Below are 19,939 nucleotides of genomic sequence, written 5' to 3' on the forward strand. Positions count from 1 at the left end.
TCTGGCATTCAGAAGAGGTATTAATTAAACCCCTGACCTAAGGTCAACAAAGCTGTGGCAGCTTTTCACAGGAGCTGGGCTAAGAACAACAATAACAATAATAATAACAGCAATTAACCATAATGAGACCTTATCTGCAGCAGGTTGTTCCTGGAGATTTGTTAGGCATTAAGTCATTAATTCTCCTGGCCCCTCAGGGCCACATTTTTCTAGAAGTAACGGAGGTGAAAGAGGACACAGTTCATCCTTGTGCAGTTCGGATTCTTGCCATCGGCTGGCAGGTTAGTTCACACACAGAGGGGTAAAATCCAGGGCTCCTTTACGTTTTCATAAACTGGTATCATCTTTTGCCTTTATTTAGAGTCTCTAAAATAATGCTTAAAAGGGGTGAGTACAGAAATGTAGGAGTCCACCACTACTAGATGGCTAAACCACTTCGATGGGAGATCTCAAGTCCCACCTGACAGCACCAGACTGCACAATATGCTGCAGTGGAGAGCGGCCTGGAGATGACCAGGAAGTGACCTGGAAGTGACCATCTGCTGGAACCCCTAACTGGTGGCAGGGCTGAGCCTCAACCAGCAGACAAGGTAAATTGGAGGACTTCAGGTGTTTACCCCCCACAGAACAAGGAGGGAAGTTTGGAGTGAGGGCTAGAGGTGAGTAAGAAGAGGAGGGTCATTCTAGATTGGAGCAGTCACATGGGATGGCGCCTGGGAGCCAGACCTTGAGCAAACCTTAGTACCAACAGTGACTAGCCTGGCAGATTTCAACCGTTCTTTCCTGTGTGTGTTTCATGTAACAATGACTGCAAATTATACACACCCAATCTGAAGACAGACTTTCCTTCATATCCCATAGATGGTAAGAGTCAGCATCGTTATCCTAGTCAAGATCAAAGAGGTCTCAAACTTAAATAGAACGGGTATGCTGGTCACCCTTAGGTCATAAAGTAGCAGGGATTATGTGCCCCATTCATGAAGAGGAGCTGAGTGCCTTTGAATCTCAGAGGTGGGCAGGAGAAGAAATTGTCACAGCTGAAGTGCCATCACCATTCATGTCAAGGAAATAAGAGGGACCCATCCTCACTATTCTGACCCTTGCCGTCCCTCGAGAACCATAGCCTTCCCTCCCTTCCCTGTGTTACTACAAAGAAAGTCACCTGTAAGAAGGTCCTCGAACTTTCAGGGCTTGAATACCAATTGACCTTGTTAATTGCCTCAAAGAACATACATAGTGTTACACGGTGAATTTAGGGAATGGGATGTTCTGGTTAGTCAAATAATCTGGTTTTGAAAGTAGTACTAAACATACAGTAACATTTGAGACATACTAAAATTGTTCATCACTTATCTGAAATTCAAATTTAACTGAGTGTCCTGTATTTTATCTACTTGCTGGTAAATCTTAAAGAGATCCATAGCCACTTTTTTGGAGCTCCTTAGAGAAAAAAGCAGCAGGAAGGAGAGAGATACTTTGGTAGCCTGCATTCATTGGAACTAGGAATCAGGGACAGAAAGGATAGGGGAGCAAGAAACCCCAGACCAGGCGCCCGTTGACTCTGAGAAGCATACTTACCATCACACTAGATGTGGCGGAGTCTTTGGCCCCACATCAAACTAAACAGTTCTTTTTTTTTTTTTTTTTTTACAGAGATCTCAGGGAAGAAAGCCTAAGACAGAACATTACCTACTCTCTAATATTATCCAACACTCAGATGGACCCCCAGCTGAGAGTGGGAACAGACAGGGGCAACTTCCGTCCCTCGTTTCATTTCGCCAGCAGAGAGGAAGAGGTGAGTGCTCCATTGAGAAACATCGTGCCGTTCAGAGGGGCTGCGTGTTCCTCCTGTGCCAGAGAATCCCCTGGTGCCTGGGGACCTCCTTCCCTATCATGTTGGGTGTTGATGGTCCTGTGGAAATGGACCCCCTATGAAGCTAGGTTCTGCTCTGTGTGGCGTTGACCACGAATGTCTTTTTCCTGACTGGGTTGTGTTCTCAGCACATACTGGGCACCAAGATGTTCCCAATTTATTGAGTACTTTCCACTGTCCTGTTTTACCTCTTATCCCACGCAGTCCTTCCAACTGCTCTTTGAGTAGGTATCTCCATTTCACAGATGAGGAAACCGAGAGAGAGAGAAATGAAGTAGGAAACGATGTAAGGTCACATTAAGTCTCACATGGCAGGCTCAGGATTGAACCCAGGTAGTCAGACTCCTAAGCCTGCTCTTTTAACCATAATGCTATACTGCCCAGAACTCCAATTCCGTCACCGCACTCTCCTGCTCAGAATTCTTGAGGTGGGGAGGGTATAGCTCAGTGGTAGTGTGCATGCCTGGCATGCACAAGGTCCTGGGTTCAATCCCCAGTACCTCCATTAAAAAAATAAAGAATTCTTGAGTGGCTTATCCTGTGATAAACAGGTTAATGGAGCCCTAAAGATGTCCACATCCTAAACCCTGGAACCTGTGAATATGTTACCTTACCTTGGTGAAAGGGACTTTGCAGCTGGGATTAAGTTAAGGATCTTGAAATTTGGACCTTAGCCTGGATTATCCGATGAGTCCAATCTAACCACAAAGGTCATCCAAAGAGAGGCAGGAGCATTAGAGTCTGAGAAGGAGATGTGACCATGGAAGCAGAGGGCAGAATGGTGTGGCTGCTGGCTTTGAAGATGGGAGAAGGACATGAGCCAAGAAATGTGGGCAGTTTCTAGAAACTGGAGCAGGCAAAGAACTGACTCTCTCCAAGAGCCTCCAGGAGGAACACATCATACTGATGCCCTGATGTTGGCCCAGTGCAACTTCTGAACTCCAGAACTGTCAGTAAACCTGTGTTGTCTGAAGCCACTAGGTTTGTGGTTATTTGTTACAGCAGCAGCCAGAAACTAATACAGCTCCCCTTGCTTAAAGGGAAATCTGAACTGCTTTACAAGGCAATCAAGGGCCCCATGTTCTCTTCCCCTTGGCTGACTGCCTAGCTGTTAGCTCATGGCCACCCCACTCCCACCCCCACCACGCTCTACACACTGAACTTTGTCAGGATCCTCAGCAGGCCATGTCCTTTCTTACGTCAATGCCTTCGCTTGTGCTGTCTCTTCCACCTGGAACACCCTCTTCTCACTTGTTTGCCTGGCAAACTCCTCATCCTTTATGTCTCAGCTAAAACAATACCTCCTCTGTGAAGCTTTTCCTCCTTCCCCCAAAGGAACGTAGGGCTCCTTTCCTGCATTTCATGCCTCTGCCTCATTTCATGTGCACTCCCATCAAAGCCGTATTTTAAGGACCCATCTGTTCCCTTCCTGAATTATAAGCTGTTTGAGGGCACAGGACCTCTCTTTCCACCTTTATCCTCCCTTAGCACCTAGCAGGGTCCCCAGCACCTAGCAAGGTGCCCAGCACATCAAATAAAGGTCTCCAGAGACTAGAGCTCCTTTCGTGACCTGTGCCCTGGACCAGTGATGCAGCTTCCCCAGCCCCATTTCTCCATCGATAAGAAGCACTGGGGGCATCATCCCTTCCCTTCTCTACTGAGAGATGAAGACAAAGGAAAGCAGACATGGAAGTGTTTCAAATTCAAAAAGAAAAGGCGCTAATCAAAGTTTTGTAATATTCCATTTGTACCTGCAGTGTACCATGCTTCCTCTCCAAGTCTCAATTTCTTCAGCTGGGAAATGGGTCTAGAGGCAAGCTGCACTAAAGACAGGAACTGTGGCCGCTTCCCCTCCCTACTGTATCCCCATCTACACTGCTCTTTACTCTCGGGTGAATTCTCTGATGTTGGTTGGTGAAGACCCTGAGGGAAGTTTCTCCACATTCTTCGGATTCATGGTTCTGTCTAATGTACACGCCGATATTGGGTATCGTCTTGAGCGGAGAGTTCCCCACAGTCACCTTCTCTGTAACAGAGCTCTGTGACACTGAGTCACATGTGCCTTCCAAGCCTCCAGACTCACCTGAGGGTTCTCCCACAGACGTCAGATACAGGTTTCCCTCCGGCAGGAATTCTCTGACGTTGTGTAAGGTGGTTGCATAAAGATGGTGTATAAAGGAAGGCTTATTCACATTTATTACACTTACGAATGTTTTTTCCTGTTTGAATTCTCTGATGTGTAATGAGAAGTAAATGGCTAATGGAGGTCTCAATAAAGTCCTATTACGTCTCCAGCCCTGGGCTGAGGGGCTCCAAGATATAAAGAATGGCCTCTGCCCTTTAGACACTCGCCAACTGACTTGGGGGACAAGATTCACGTACATGAAACAGCTGGGGAACACAAGACATTGTGTAGTCGTGCCAAGCTGTAGAATTTAGCAGAATTCAATGGGAATTCAAAGAAAGAAGCAGACAACTGGAGACTGACCAGATGGGAAACATGCATGGAAGAGGTGAGCCTGTAGCTCGACCTGAAAGGATGGTAGAAATGGTAGAATTGACATATCAGAAATTGACACATTGTAACTGACTATACTTCAATTAAAAAAAAAAGAAATGGTAGAATTGAGGCTGGAAGAGAGAAGAGGAAGGTGTTCCCATTGAAAGGTGGAGGGTGGAAGAAGGACAAAGGAAGGAAGGGAGGGAGGGAGGAAGAAGGAAGGGAAAGACACTCAAATGTAGGAATTTGCCCCTTGATTTAGGAAACTACCACAAATTTAAGGCAACAGCCTTTGAAAACTGTGCTTCTCTAGTGCTTTTCTTGTTTTAGCGCTCAAGCCACTTTCATTTCTACCAGGCACACCTAAAAGGGAAAGCTCCATCACTGCATTTTATATGCCAGCTCCGACCCACCCGCCACCCCCACAGCATTCTTGGGGCCCATTCCACTTCCACAGCCAGGAGTGTCACCCCCCAGGGTGACAGAGGCACCAAAGTGGGGAGAGAACCCCACCTAGGTGAGGGTTCCAGGAAAGCACCCGAGAGGCTTATATTTGAGCAGGTGGGAGCTCTCTGTCCTCCACCCTACCCCTGCACCCCCACCATCACTTCCTCTAAAAAAATTTCCATATGGGATACTGACACTTAGAATGAGGGCCATCAGATCCGAAGGCCTTTCACTCATGTCAGTTTTATAGAAGTTTTGTGGAAACACTCAGAGTTTTCTTGTTTTCCCCATTCCACAGAGGGCAGCAGATGAGCCAGAGGGTGGAACTTGCAGTGTCTCGTCTTGGTTAGACAGTTGGAGGACTTTTCTGCCAATTACAGTGCTTAAACACTGACTCAACATCCAACAACTGCGTGAGGGGTTAGAGCCTTCATTCATGGACAAGTTTCAAAATGAAACACAGGGGCACCACTTCTCATGGGCAATGTAGTCAGAGGACAGAGCAGAGTGTGGATTTCATCCTTAACAAGGCGGCTGCTTTCTGGAGAGGTGGTGGAATCTGGTACTTCCCAGCACAGTGAAATTGGGAAATGCCTTTTGCAGACCTTCTCAGCTTCATTGCCCAAATGGTTTGTACATGGAGTTTTAGGCTCTTAATTCTGTCCCTGCTTCCTGTGTCCACTTCCTTAAGAGACTGAATTCAAGAAGGGTGGGGCCTCGCTCCCCTGCCTCCATCTCGGGGGAGAACAGATTGGGAGCTGGTGCCTTGTAGGTCTTACCATGTGGACATCCTGTTGGAACAGTCTCCACTCCTCCCCAGCATGGCACGCTCTGCAAAGAATCCAGGCAGGAAGTAAAAGAAGTATTTGAGGACACTGTGGAAATGCCCAGACTCCCAGGGACCCTAGGTGGTTGTCCAGTCAGACCACATGCCCCATTTTCATCATTAGTGTCTGTCCTGCCTGTTGGTTCATGGGCTCCCCCAGGAAAGGAGGCCTGTCTGCCCTTGTCACCATCAGAGCCATCTCAGTCCCTGTCACAGTGTCTGATACACAGCAGCTGGTAGTAAATATATGTTGAATAAACCAACTATAAATGTGAAAGTGATTCCCTTAAAGAGCTCTCTGCTCTGGTTCAGATGTAGAGTTACACTATTAGATGGGGGCACGGGAGGGGACACTGGTAGGTAATAATAAAAAGAGCTAGAAATGCGTGGGAGGGCTCTGGAAAATAGCCCCCAAATTCCAGGTGTGTCTGCCAAGCAACAGGGGACACTGCAGATTCTTCAGCTCACGGACAGGAGGAGACAGGCAGGCGGGGGTGTTACAGGGTGTATTTGGTCTGGAACAGGGTAGGGTCCCTGGAAAAACAGTGCATCCTGGAGCAGCCTAATCCCAGTGACAAGCTCAAAAAATGTCTTAGGTGGCTGAAGGGTGAATGTTTCAGCCAGGTGAGTATCAAGAAAGTGGTAAGAAAGGATCTGCTGTATAGCACAGGGAACCATATTCAATTTCTTGTAATAAAATATAGTGGAAAAGAATCTGAAAAGAAAATGTATATATGTATGTATATGTATAACTGAATCACTTTGCTGTACACCTGAAACTAACATTGTAAATTAATTACACTTCAATTAAAAAAGATTTTTTTTTAAAGCAGCAAGAATTCCAGGAGCATTGATCCTATGTGAACTCAGAGCTGGCGGTTGGAACAGAAGCGAGGGCCTGAGCTCACGGCCACAAATGGCCAGGGAGGAAGAAGATGCCTCGGGACTCAGCCCAGGATGCTGGCGTTGCCCTGTGTAAAGTGGGGCCGAAACCAAACAGGAAAATGTGTCTTTCTCCAGAGAGCGCCTCCTGAGGGCAGCGCCATGTCTGAGGCATCTCCACCCAAGGCTCCAAGCACAGCACCTTGAGCAGAGTAGCTACTTATTAAATTCTTGATAAATTGAGAGCTTGGCTGGTTGGCCAGCTCTGGGAGGCACTGAGGAGGTGAGAACTTGCGGAGGTCCCGAAGCCCTGTTGACTGACTTCTCTCCTCCAACGTCCTCAGCCTCTCTTCCATGTTGTCCCACCTCAGCTTGAAGCCAGAAGATGCAGTCAAAGATCGCTACTCTCTAGATGGACAGCACAAATGGGGAACGTGAGTCTAGCACCTACCAGCTGGGTCTCAGCCTCAGCTGGTGGGGCCACTCCCTCCCTTCTCCTTGGGTTCCCCACTGCCGGCAGGCATCTACTCAGTGGCCCCCCTGCCCTACCCCAGCCCCAGTCATCAGGTTGTCATTCATATCTCCTCCTTGTCAGTCTTTCTTTGATCTCATCTGGGCAGGCAGGGACATGTCACCAACGAAAGCCTGGCATTAGCAAATGTACACACAAGCGCGCACGCACGCGTACGCGCACACACCCCCTTTCCCCTGTCTCTGAGCCATCATCTGGCCCTCTGCGCCTGGCTTGGCTCATCCTCTCCGGGGTGCTGAATGCAGCCTCTGCCTCTGATGGGAGAGAGCAGGGCATTTTGCCCAGCTGCGTCTGTGGCACTGGCCTCCCTCAGGGGCTTGGGGAAGCTCCACCCATAAGGAAGGACCATCCAGAGAGATGCGAAACCAGCAGCCTGACCTCACGATGCCCGAAGCACCTGGCAAGAAGGGTACCAGTTCTGTCGTCTTGGACCCAACCCAGTTCTCTCTTCTATGATCCACACCTTCCCTGGCTCTCTTCCAGGCCAACAAGATCTTCCCCAATTGGGGAAGGATAAACGTGGTCTAGTGAGTAGGGGTTGGCAGGAGACGGAGGTCCTCCAGGACCTCGGTCAAGTCATGCCCTGGCTCTGTGCCTCAGTTTCCCCCTTGAGAAATTCTGCCCATGCTTCCAGGGTTAGGAAAGTCCCTGAGCTGACTGGGGAGGAAACCCACCATCATGTGTGTTCCTTTGCAACCAGGAGCCGCCCGCCCTGCCCCATCCCACCCCAGGAGGCCTTGCTAGCTGGTGACGCCCCGGCCAGCAAGGCAGGGTCCTGGAGGATGAAAGCTCAGAGAAGCCAGAGCAGGAATAATAATGATAATCATCAGCTGTGTCGTCTCAACCATCCAGGAATGCGAGGCCCCACGCCCTAAGTGCCCCACACCCCAGGACACTCCGAGGGCTCCTCTCCCGTCGTTTTACTGAAGCGATCCCACACTCAGCCATTCCCAGCCCAACCCATCTGGGTTCCCAAGGACTGCAGTCCAGCCACCGGCTCATCCATCACCCAGGTTCCATGGGAAGACTGAGCTTGACAAGACCCAAGCCAGCAGCAGGGGAAGGTGTGGGCAGATTTGGTGTCTGGTGAGAGCCACAACTGTCTTCTCACTGTGTCCTCAACATGTCAGAAGGGGTAAGGGAATTCTCTGGAGTCTCTTTTATAAGAGCACACCAAAAAACATAAACTTGTGAGGGGATAGAGGTGTTAACTAACCTTATTGTAGTAAACATTCTGCAATATATACATATATGTAATCATCACATTATATAGCTTAACTTATGTATGTTATATGTCAATAATATCCAAAAAAAGATGGAAAAAATAAATTTAAAAAATTCTCCCCAAATTAGTGAACTCTGCATAGTTTCTAATCCTTGAGCTAAATAGAATAATTTATATTTGCTGAGTAAATCATGTATTACTTTTAATTTCCAATTTGTTCCTATGTAATCTACAGATTCAATGCAATCCCTATCAAATTACCAATTGCATTTTTTCACAAAACTGGAAAAAAATTAATTTGTATGGAAACACAAAAGACCCCAAGTAGCCAAAACAATCTTGAGAACAAAGAATGGAACTGGAGGAATCACGCTCCTTGAACCTAGAGGGTAAAGAAGAATGGGGTTGGAAAAATGCATTTGAACCAGACTCTCAACAGCCACATGCTGGACCACGAGATTCAGGGTTTCTCTTCAGTGAGCAAGGGGGAACCTTGGAAAGTTTAGGGGCAGGTGAGGAAGGGAACTCAAAGAAGTTAAAAACCAAATGAAACTTGCCCAGAGTCCTACGGTGAGTTAATCTGTGGCCCAGCCAGGACTTGAATTCAGATTGGTATTGACACAGGCAGAGCACCTGGACGTCACACTGACCAGACAGATGGGTCTGTGGGAAACTGCTTCAGGCCAGGGGCAGGCAGGTTTTTCTGGGAAACCTGTTGATTTCCTCTGATGCAGTAGGCAAGCCAGAGCTTTCACAGGAGGCTCCTTCCTGTCCCTGGCCAAGAGTGACAGGACAGACCAGGCAATGCCAAAGGACCCTTCCCCTCCTCGGCCCAAAGCACTTCTCACTCTCAAGTGCCACACGTTCCTCTGCTCCCCTACACGCCATACGACCCTGGCTTCCTTCCTCATCTCACTCCCCGCTAACTGCCTGGTCACACTTCTCTCTCCCTAGCTAGGCCGAGCCCCGAGAGGCTCCCAATTTAGCCATCTTTGACCTACCCCACCCCCTGACCCCGCACAAAGCCTGGCACCATCACAGAAAGCAAACATCTGCTAAGAAGCAGCAACATCCACGCACCCCTCCTCTCACACCGCGGAGCCAGCACCTGCCGTTCCATTCACTGCCCGTGCACCCTCTGTGCAGGGTAGGGGAGAACAGTGATTCATGTGAGGCTCTAACTGGGCATCCAGTGATGCATCAGACACCAGACTGCCCTCAGGGATGTGGGCCTCGGCCTGGGAGATAACAGTGTGAGGACAGCATGGCTGGAAACAGAGGCCTTGGGAAGAAGGCAAAGGGCAAATCAGCCATGAAGGCAAACAGGACGGCTGCAGATTGGCTTCCAGTCACCCTGGGGACCAAGAAGCGCTGGGAAGAGTCCACCGAGGGAGCGAGGCACGTTGAGATTTATTTAAAACTGGATCACCACGTAACTCTGGAAAGACAGCTTTGTGCCTTTCTCCAAATTTGTACACTGTGTGTGTGTCTTAAGAACACAGGCACACCTTGTATTGAGCTTCACAGACTCTGCATTTTTACAAACTGAAGGCTTGTGGCAACCCTGCATCAAGCAAATTTATTGGTGCCATTTTCCCAACAGCATTTGCTCATTTCATGTCTCTGTGTCACATTTTGGTAATTCTTGCTCTATTTCAAACTTTTCTATTATTATTATACTTGTTACAGTGTTCTGTGACCAGCGATCTACGATGTTACTACTACAATTCACTGAAGGCTCAGGTGATGGTTAGCATATGTAGCCACAAAGTAATTTTTAAAAATTGAAGTACAGTTGATTTACACTGCTGTTGGTTTCCGGTGTATAGCAAAGTGATTCAGTTATACATATGCACATTCCTTTTCAGGTTCTTTTCCATTATAGGTTATTAAAAAATACTGAATATAGTTCCCTGTGCTGTACAGTACGTTCTTGTTATCTGTTTTATATATAGTAGTGTACATCTGTTAATCCCAGACTCCTAATTTATCCCTCCTCCTCTCCCCTTCGGTGGCCGTAAGTTCGTTTTCTATGTCAGTGAGTCTGCTTCTGTTTCATAAAGTTCATTTATATCATTTTTTAAAGATTCCACATACAGGTAATATCATATGATATTTGTCTTTCTCTGACTTACTGCACTTAGTATGATAATCTCTAGGTCCACCCATGAAGCCGCAAATGGCATTATTTCATTCTTTGCCAAAAAGTTTTTTTGATTAAGGTATGTACATTGTTTCTTTAGAAATAATGCTACTACAGACTTAATAGGCTACAGTATAGGGTCAACAGAACCTCTGTGTGCGCTGGGAACCAAAAAATTCACGTGAGTCGCCTCATCACAGTATCTGTTTTTCCGTGGTGGTCTGGAACTGAACCCGCAGTACCCCTGAGGCATGCCTGTATATTTCTTTCTCTGAAGCCACATAAAACTCTTCAGGGAAAATATGCCAGGAATTATTACTACCTGAAGTTCAACTCCTTCTGGATCCCACAGCACCCCTTCCACCCTCTCTACTTGACCTGACCCACAGGCAAGCCTTACCTTTGCTACCAGTGATCACCGGCACATTACGTGGTCGAGAGCGGCAGTCAAAGATAATTGGTTTCTGTACCCAAGCGATGAGGAAGTGAGTCCCTTCCCCTACGACAATGTCCTGCACTCCACTAGGTCAGAGATGACAGCTCTGTGTCCAGCATCCACTAGGAACAAAGGATAATGATGGGTCAGAAAAATCCCCTCACTCTTTAACCAAAATGACCGTGTCTTTAGAAGATCCCTGATGCTTTCTGTTTACTTATTAAGTCTCCCCTCTCCTGATGTCTTCTCACACTTCTGGTCTCTAGAGGCTTCTAAACAGGTACAGAACTAAGCCACCACTTCCCGTCCCATGTGTCTTCCCAAGGACTCTGGTCACAGGATCTTCAGCATCTTTCTCCTTGAAACAATTGGCTGCTAGTTTTCTGATTAACCACCCCATCCCCAAACTCCCACCAACACATTTCCAGGAATCACCTCCTCAAACTTCTTTCTAAACCCACCAAGGTCTTCATTCTTACCACATCCCTTCCCGGTTCCAGTTTAACCCAGTGTTCCCAGAAGCAGCACCCTCACAATGGCAATCCTAAAATTTGGAAGGCCCCACTCTTTCTTCCCAATAGCCTGGTTTCTCTAAGGTTTTAAGGGGCTATGGAGCTGTCTTGTTGATCCAGAGAGGAATTAGTGATGGTGATTACTGTCCAGCTATGCAGGGGTGGCCAAAAAGATCAGAGTATAAACCTGTGCCACAGGAGCCAAGCAGGCTTTTCTGACCAACTGCTTTCTTTCTCTGCCCTTTTGGACTTTATAGTTGGTCCAAATTATCTTCCCACTGAAAGTAATCCTCCTCTTGTCAGAGTCACACTCGAGGTGGGTCAATCTACTGCTGCTTTCCAACAGTGAAGGTCAGAGACCATCAAAGTTAGAGGGAGTCTCAGACAAAAAACAAGTGCAACCCATTGCCTGACCAATGAGAAAGCTGAGGCATAGGGAGGGGGAAGCAACTTGCCTGAGGTCACACACAGAAGTAGAAGAAAAGCCGGCCTGAACCGCTGCCACACTGGTAAAAGCTGGGCAGTGCATCTCAAAGATATTTGCTCTGGAACAACCCAACCACAGCAGAACCAAAGTGCCCACTCAGGACAAAGTCACCAAAGGTCTAAAGCCCCTGCTGCTCCAAACACAGGCAGGAGAGAACAAACGAGATCTCCATTTCAGCTGGCCAGTCAAATTCTGGCTCCCACCTGCAGCATTTGGGGGGTGCAGCATGACTTTAAATTAACAAGAGCAGCTGGAAACATCCAAGTAGGCTGGGAGGCTCTTTGTGAATAAAGGCTCTGAGTGAACCTATGGCTACAAGGACAGAGGCTCTGATGACCAGGCAACCACATGGCGCAGGAGGGCAGTAGGTGAGCCCTCTTGGTCACAAACACATTCACAAACAGCAGCTGCCAACAGGAGTGTCACATGGGCTCTGCAGACCAATAGAAATCCCCAGGCAAAGGGCAGTGACCTTACCATTATACAAGGCAGAGTTCACCACGCCTCCTGCAATGGCTAAGGCCAGGCCGAACTTGCCGATGGACTCAAACACTTTGGCAGCCATGTCTCCTGCTGGACCCACTCACACCTAAAGGGGGAAAAACAAACAAAACAACTTGATCCCAAACTCCTCAGAGAAAGCCCTCTCTCTCTGCTGGCTATTTCTTCCCCCACTCTTGAGGGTTCTGAATCATCCACTGAAGGACATTTCATAAATAACAGTCTGCGGCCTGTAAACGTGTATTATCAATTCCTCTGCTTTCTTCTTTTTCTACCACTTGAGAAAAGGGGTCTGGGGCACTTAGTTCAAAAGGGGGAGAAGGCATGGACTTGATACCCAGAGAGAACTTAGCACCAAACCAAACCACCTTCCCACCTCCTGGACAGGTAAGCTCTGGGAGAGGCTGTGTGGTTAGTTCTGGGTGATTTTGGTTCAGAGAACAATGTGACTCCAACAGCAAAATAGCTAACCTTTATACTAGGCAGTCTTCTAACAGCAATTTGTGTATTTAATCCTCACACCAACCGTTATGAAGATTACTGCAGATGAGGAAACTGAGGCACACAGAGAGGTAACCTGAGGAACCTAAGATCACACAGTTATGAGTGAGCAACCAGGATTAGAACCTGAAGGTCAAATTCTGGAAGGCACAGCTCAACTCCTCACCACACTGCTTCTCACATCAGGTATAAGAATGACCTGTTATCATGGAAGCAGGAGCTGGATGACGTTCTGGGGCCATCATACCAAGAATGAATCGGGCGACTCACAGACACGGAAAACAAACTTATGGTTACCGGACAAGGGGGGCGGGGAGCGAGTAGGGGGATAAATTGGGAGTTCAGGATTTGCAGATACACACTACTAAATATAAAATAAACAACAAGGTCCTACTGTACAGCACAGGGAGCTAGTGAAAGAATAATAAAAGGAATATATATATATATATATATATATATATATATATATATATATATATATATATATATATACTGAAACATTATGCTGTACGTCAGAAATTAACACAACCTTGTAAACCTACTATACTTCAATTAAGAAGAAATTTTTTAAAAGTAAAGTTTACGCATTTAACTATTAAAAAAAAAAGAACAAATGGGCGAGAAAGGCTCTCAATAGCGGCACCGGGAGGGAGAGCCCTGGAGCGGGGGTGGGTGGGCGGGAGCACCGCTAACCTCGCTAGAATCCACCCCTGCACTTAACTTTGTCTTGCCCCGCCCCGTCGTCTGCGTCCACTTCGGTCTCCCCGCCCCTCCTCCCCAGACCGCAACTTCTCAGGCTACCTTGATCTCTCCCCGTGCACTTAAATATTTCTTTCCAGAGACCAGAACACCGAGTCCCCATCAGCCTTTCCTTTTTTAACACAGCTTCTGGATTATTCCTTACCCTGCCCCCATATACACCTACCTTACTCTACGCAACCCCTGGCTCCTCCCGGGCTCACTCCCTACCCCTCCGGCCCGAGGTGGACCCACCCATGCACCCCGACCGCCCAAACTCCATGCGAATGGAAGTGCAGACCGGGAGACACGTGACATGAGGGCATCCTGTGGACCTGGGCTACTTGTAGTCGGAGAGATGGTGAGGATGAAGGATAAGGATACTGAAGAAGGTATCTAGGAAGAATTTAATTGTGCTGAGGCAAAGATGAGGGGCAGAGCAGCACTGGTACACCAGCTTCAGGAGTGGACCCAATTTGTTGCTACACAGAGCATTTTCCCTTCCAGCCAGGTGTGCAGATTGGAGATGAGAACAAATACATCTTGAACTCTGACTGTGGACCAGTTGTTTCATAAATGCATAATTTTATTTAATCCTATTTTCATATTATCATTTTTGAAATGAAGAAATGGAGATTCAGAGAAGTCAAGTAACTTGCTCACAGTCACACAGCTGATAAATGGCAGGTATGGCTAATATCATAGACTGTGCTTTTCCAAGGTGTGGGAATGTGTGACCTGTAAGTAATATTTAAACAAAGGTTGATTCTACTTCAAGGCTCAGAGCCAACATGGGAGGGGTGGTAATTATAGTAAATAATTATAGACGAACATCCTTTTTTCTTCATTCATTTAACACATGTACATTGGAGGCCTGTTGTGTCATGCTAGACATTGGGGATACAGTGATGAAGAAGATGGAGAAGGCCCCTGTCCTCATGGAGTTTACATTCTGGGATGACAGGAGGGTGGTATATATAGACAAAAGACAAGTACACAAAGGAATAAATGATATGAAATATTGACAAACTTCATAAAGGAAAAAAATAGGCAATAGGAAGACAGTGAACCAGGAAGGAAGATTTTGACTGCAGGTAATAGAAATGTGGACTCAACTGACTTGAACAATAAAGAGATATATCTTTATATATCAAATAACAAGTCCTGGGGCTGGTTAATTTAGTGGCTCACAAGGCCATCAGTGATGCAGACTCTTTCCATCTTTCAGCTTTCCCATCTTCAGATGTTGACTTTTGTCCTCATGCTTGCCCCCACAAGGTCACAAGATGACTGTAGAAGGTCCAAGCTTAATGTTCTCACACAGCAATAACCAAAGGCCAGGAGGCAGGGAAAGGGCATGTCATGTTTTTGGGCCCCTTTATGAGTGAGGTAAAGTTTCCTAGAAGCACCCCATCAGACATCCCTCTATGTGTTATTGGGCAGAATTGTATCATCTGCCATAAACCAGTCATTGGCAAAGGAATGGCATTGCCGTGTTGGAATCTGATGAGCCAAGAGTCAACCTCTGGGACTGGGGAGGTTGATTCCTCAATCACATGACTGCCTAACACACTAACAAATCAAAATTGGGGTTCTAGTTAGCAAGGAACAGGATGCAAGGGAGAATGGATGTTGGAATTACAACCAATAGTGTCTGACACAAGGGGTCTGTTTTGGTAAGCTGGTCAAGGAGGCCTCCATGAGGAGATGACATTTAAGGTAAGATGTAAAGAAGTTAGACATGAAAGGTGGGGTGGGGTGAGGTGGGAGGAGAGCATTCAAGCAGAGGGAAGAGCATGTGCATGGCCAGCAGGACGCGAGGCATGACTTATAGATTTGGCTGGTAAAGAGATGAGGAGCCCTTTTTAGATTCAGACAGTTTGTTACATAACGCAGACAGCGAAAGAAGAGTAGCCAAAGGTGGCAGCTCCTAGTGACCCCTGTGTAGGGTGACACTGAAACGAATGGGGCCAAATGACTGCAACACACACCCTGTTCCTAAGGAGCCAGTGCCCTGCTGCACTAAGCTGTATTATAGTTAGTTGCTGTATCCTTGGTTTGTTGCTATATCCTTGAGGGTGGGGGCAGGGACAGAAAGCTTCAGACCTCATCAGAACCCGGAGCCTATGAGAAGCTGTCTCATGACAACTTTCCTGGTAGACAGGGAAGCGAGAGAGAGAGGCCCTTGTAGTAGCTCCTCACAAGTCCCCCTTTTGTTCCAGGAGGATCACAAAGTGTTCTGCAAGACAGATTCAGCCAAGGTTCCGGGCTTGCCGATATGGACAACGCTGAGATGTGTAAGGTTGCCATGGTGCCATGGTGGCACCGTTTCCCGACAGTGCAAAGACCTCGAGGTGGGCCGGACCTTTATCTACTGAAGGAACTGAATGTGACCAAGCATACAGAGTGAATAGGATGGGAGAGTTACCCAAGATGACAGTGGTGAAATAGGCAAGTGCCAGATGTGGGCTTTGCTAAAGATTTTTAAGTGCAATGAGAAATCCCTGAAAGTCTCTAAGCAGGAGAAAACTCGACTGATCTTGACAGAAAATCCCCAAGGGAAGAGCCCCAGCAGGCGCTTTCCTTTCACATTGGTTCTTAAACCTTTTGATCTTGGGTCCCTTTTATGTTCTTCAAAGTTACTAAGCACCCTAAAGAGCTTTTAAAATATGGAATATATGTCAAAATTAGAATAAAACAACCTAAAAGTATTTACCTACTCATTTTAAAATAACAATAATAAACTTGTTGTATGTTAATATATTTTTGCAGAAAACTATATTTTCCCAAATAGAAATATTTAGTGATAAGAGTGGCATTGTTTTACATTTTTGCAAGTCTCCAGTCCTTCGTTCATTCTCGAGTTGTCCTATCAAAGGTCTTGTAGCCTCTGGAAAACTGTACTGATACTCAGGAGAGAATGAAAGTGAAAAAGGTAAATAATGACTTAGTATTATCATGAAAATAACTTTGACTTCAAGTATCCCCTGAAAGGGTCTCTAGGACCCCCAGGGTTACCTGGGCCACACCTGGAAAGCCACTACCTTAGAGTGAAACTTACCACTGGACACTCATGTGAAGCTTCCAACCAACTTCTCAGTGCTTGTATTAGTTGAGATATTAGAGCAAAGTCTAATTTGCTGTACCAAGGAGAGCCCAAAATACAATGGACTAAAGAAGACAGAATTTAATTTCTCTGTATTCCACAAATCATTCACAGACCTAGTTTCCTTTCATTGGTTTGTCATTCCCTAAAATTTTTTCCTTGTTTAATCATGGGCCATCTGCATTCCAGCTTGCAGGAGGGGAAAACAGGAAAATCAGGGCAGCAATCTTGCCATAAGCAAATGAGGCAGAAGCAGCACATATAAATTCCACTTCATTTTATTGGTGAAAACTTGGTTGCATGACCTCATCTGGTCCCAGAAGAGGCTAGAAAATGTATTCTTTAGCTGCGCTGCCAAGTACCCAGGAAGAAAGGATTTGGGGGCTAACCAGCAGTCTGCCGTACCTCACTTTCAAATATGAACAGACAAGTGATGTTAAGTCCGTTTGAAAAAAGCCATAACATGAAAGAAAAACAAAACAAACAAAAACAACTAAGCAAAACAAAACACAAACAAAAAAGTTGGCAGAACCAGAGACAAGGCAAAGAGCATGGAAAATCTAAACCAAGGAACCAACCAATCCTATAATTGATATCCTCAGATAAAGAGAAAGACCCTACCATTCATGAAACTAAAACAAGATGTTATTAAGAAAAATAGGTGGAAATAAAAGATGTTTTCACCTAAAATCAAGAACAGGGCAAAGATGCCCACTCCCATCACTTCTGTTCAACACTAGGAGATCTTTGCCAGGACAACAGCTACAACGGGCACACACACACATACACACACGTACACAGGCATACAGAGCAGAAAAGATGGAGTAAAACTGCTTTTATTTATTGTGTCTGTAGAAAATCCTAAAAAATTTTAAAAGAAGCTGTTACGACCAATAAGTGTGTTTAGCAAGGATGCAAAACATAAGCTCCATATACAAAAATCAGCAACAAACTGAAAGATGGAATTTGAAAGTAAAAATACCTTTTACAAAAGCATCAAAAACATGAAATACTCAGCAATAAATTCAATACCACCTGTATGATTACACTTACAAATATTGCTAACAAAATTTAAAGAGGACCAAAAAAAAAAAAAAAAAAAAAGGAGAGATATACCATACTCATTAAAGAGTAAATTCAATGTTCTTAAAATGTCAGTTCTCCTCACATTAATCTATAAATTCAAAGCAATCCCAAGCAAGATTCCAGCAAGCTTTTTTGGGGGGCAAAAACTGACAAGCTAATTCTAAAGTTTATATGGAATTGCAAAGGACCTAGAATTGGCAAAAAGACAATTTTGAAGAAGATAACAAGGTGGGAAGTTTTAGTGTATGTGAGGGATGTGGTGTCCACACAGTGACAGTAATCTAGAAAGTGGTATTGATTCTCAGCGGAACAGATAGATAATCCAGAAATAAAGCCACACATCTGTGGTCAGTTTTGTTTGTTTGTTTGTTACAAAGATGACAATGTTATTTAATGGCAAATGGATGATCTTTTCAAAAAGTGGCATAGGAGTAAGTGGCTATCCATGTGGAAAAACAAAAGTACTTGACCCTTATCCTACTCCATACACAAAAGTTAGTCTGAAATGGATCATGGACCCAAACATAAAGTCTAAAACTATAAAACTTCTAGAAGAAAAGAGAAAAGCAGGAGAGAATCTTCATGACCATGGTAAGGATTTCTTACATAGGACACAAAAAGCACAAATCATAGAAGAAAAAACATTGACAAATTAGACTCCATTAAAATTCAAACTCTGCTCTTTGAAACACTGTTAAGAAAAAAAATTTAAGCTACAAACTGGGAAAAAAATACCTGCAATGTACTTATATGACAAAGGACTTGTATCCAGTGCATGTAAAGAACTCTTACAACTGAATAACAAACATAAAAACCCAATTAAATTTTTTTTTAAATAGACAAAACATTTGAGCAGACTCTTCATCAAAGAATGACTAACAAACCCATGTGAAATGCTCAATAGCGTTAGTCATCAAGGAAATGTGAATTAAAACCATAATGATTTCTTGTAATAATATATAATGGGAAAAAAATCTGAAAAGAAAAAAAATATACGTATGTATATGCATAACTGAATCACTTTGCTGTACACCTGAAACTAGCATTATAAACCAACTACATTTCAATAAAAAATGTTTAAAAAACCCCCAAAACATAATGAGTTACTACTATACATCCTCTAAAATGATTAAAATGAAAAGCCTAAAAATATCAACTTTTGTAAGAATGTAGCATAACTGGGACGTTGCTGGTGGGACTCTAAAATAGCACAACCACTTTGGAAAGCTGTTTGGCATTTTCTTATAAAATTAAACATATATTTACTATACAATTCAGCAATTTCATTCTATTTATCCCAGAGAAATGACAACCTATGTTCATACAAAGACTTATATACAAATGTTCACAGCAACTTCTTCCTAATAACGCCAAACTGGAAGCAATCCCAATGTCTGTTGTGAGGTGAACAGACAGAAGTCTGTGTGGTGTGCTGTGGAATACCACTGAGCAATGAGAAGAAATTGTGACACAGCAATGGTATGAAAGAATCTCAAAACCATTATTCTGCGTGAAAGAAGCCAAGTGCAAAAGAATGAAAATTGTACGATTCCATTTATATGAAACTCCAGAAAAGAGAGGTCTAATCTGTAGTGTCAAAAAAGCAGATTGCTGGGTACTTGTGATCAGGATAAGGGGGTGACTACTTGCAAAGGTGGCTCAAGGGAACTTTCTGGGGTGATAAGAATTTTCTGTATTTTGATTGTGGTGGTGGTTACATGGGTGTATTAATTTGTCAAATTTTAACCTACTTAAATAGGTTCACTTTATTTTTTTAAATTTATTTTTGTTTATTGAGGTTTTACTTTTGTTTGTCTTTTGCAGGGGGAGGTAATTAGGTTTTATTTATTTATTTAAAAATAGTTTTAAAATTTATTTATTGTTTTCAGGGGAAGCAATTAGGTTTATTTATTTACTTATTTATTTTAATAGAGGTATTGGGGATTGAACCCAGGATGCTAAGCACACACTCTACCACTGAGCTATACCCTCCTCCTTAAGTTCATTTTATTGCATGTAAACTACACCTCAATTAAGTTAATTTGAAAAAAAAAGAAAAAAGGAAGTAGAGAATAAATAAGCTCTTAAGGGCAGAGGTTTTTGTCTTTCTTCACTGTTATATCCGTATCACCTGTATGTAGTAG

The 19,939-nt window shown here is 44.8% G+C and overlaps 1 long non-coding RNA gene across 1 annotated transcript; it reads left to right on the forward strand.

Moving 5' to 3' along the window:
• The first annotated feature begins 373 nt into the window (after nucleotides 1–373).
• On the forward strand, nucleotides 374–4,409 carry LOC116157903 (uncharacterized). The gene is made up of 3 exons (XR_010384411.1): nucleotides 374–590; nucleotides 1,654–1,795; nucleotides 3,362–4,409. It is a non-coding gene; the product is annotated as an uncharacterized LOC116157903 (long non-coding RNA).
• Nucleotides 4,410–19,939: the final 15,530 nt, after the last annotated feature.

This window comes from Camelus dromedarius, chromosome 16 (assembly GCF_036321535.1).
Source record: "Camelus dromedarius isolate mCamDro1 chromosome 16, mCamDro1.pat, whole genome shotgun sequence".
Classification (NCBI taxonomy): Eukaryota; Metazoa; Chordata; class Mammalia; order Artiodactyla; family Camelidae; genus Camelus; species Camelus dromedarius.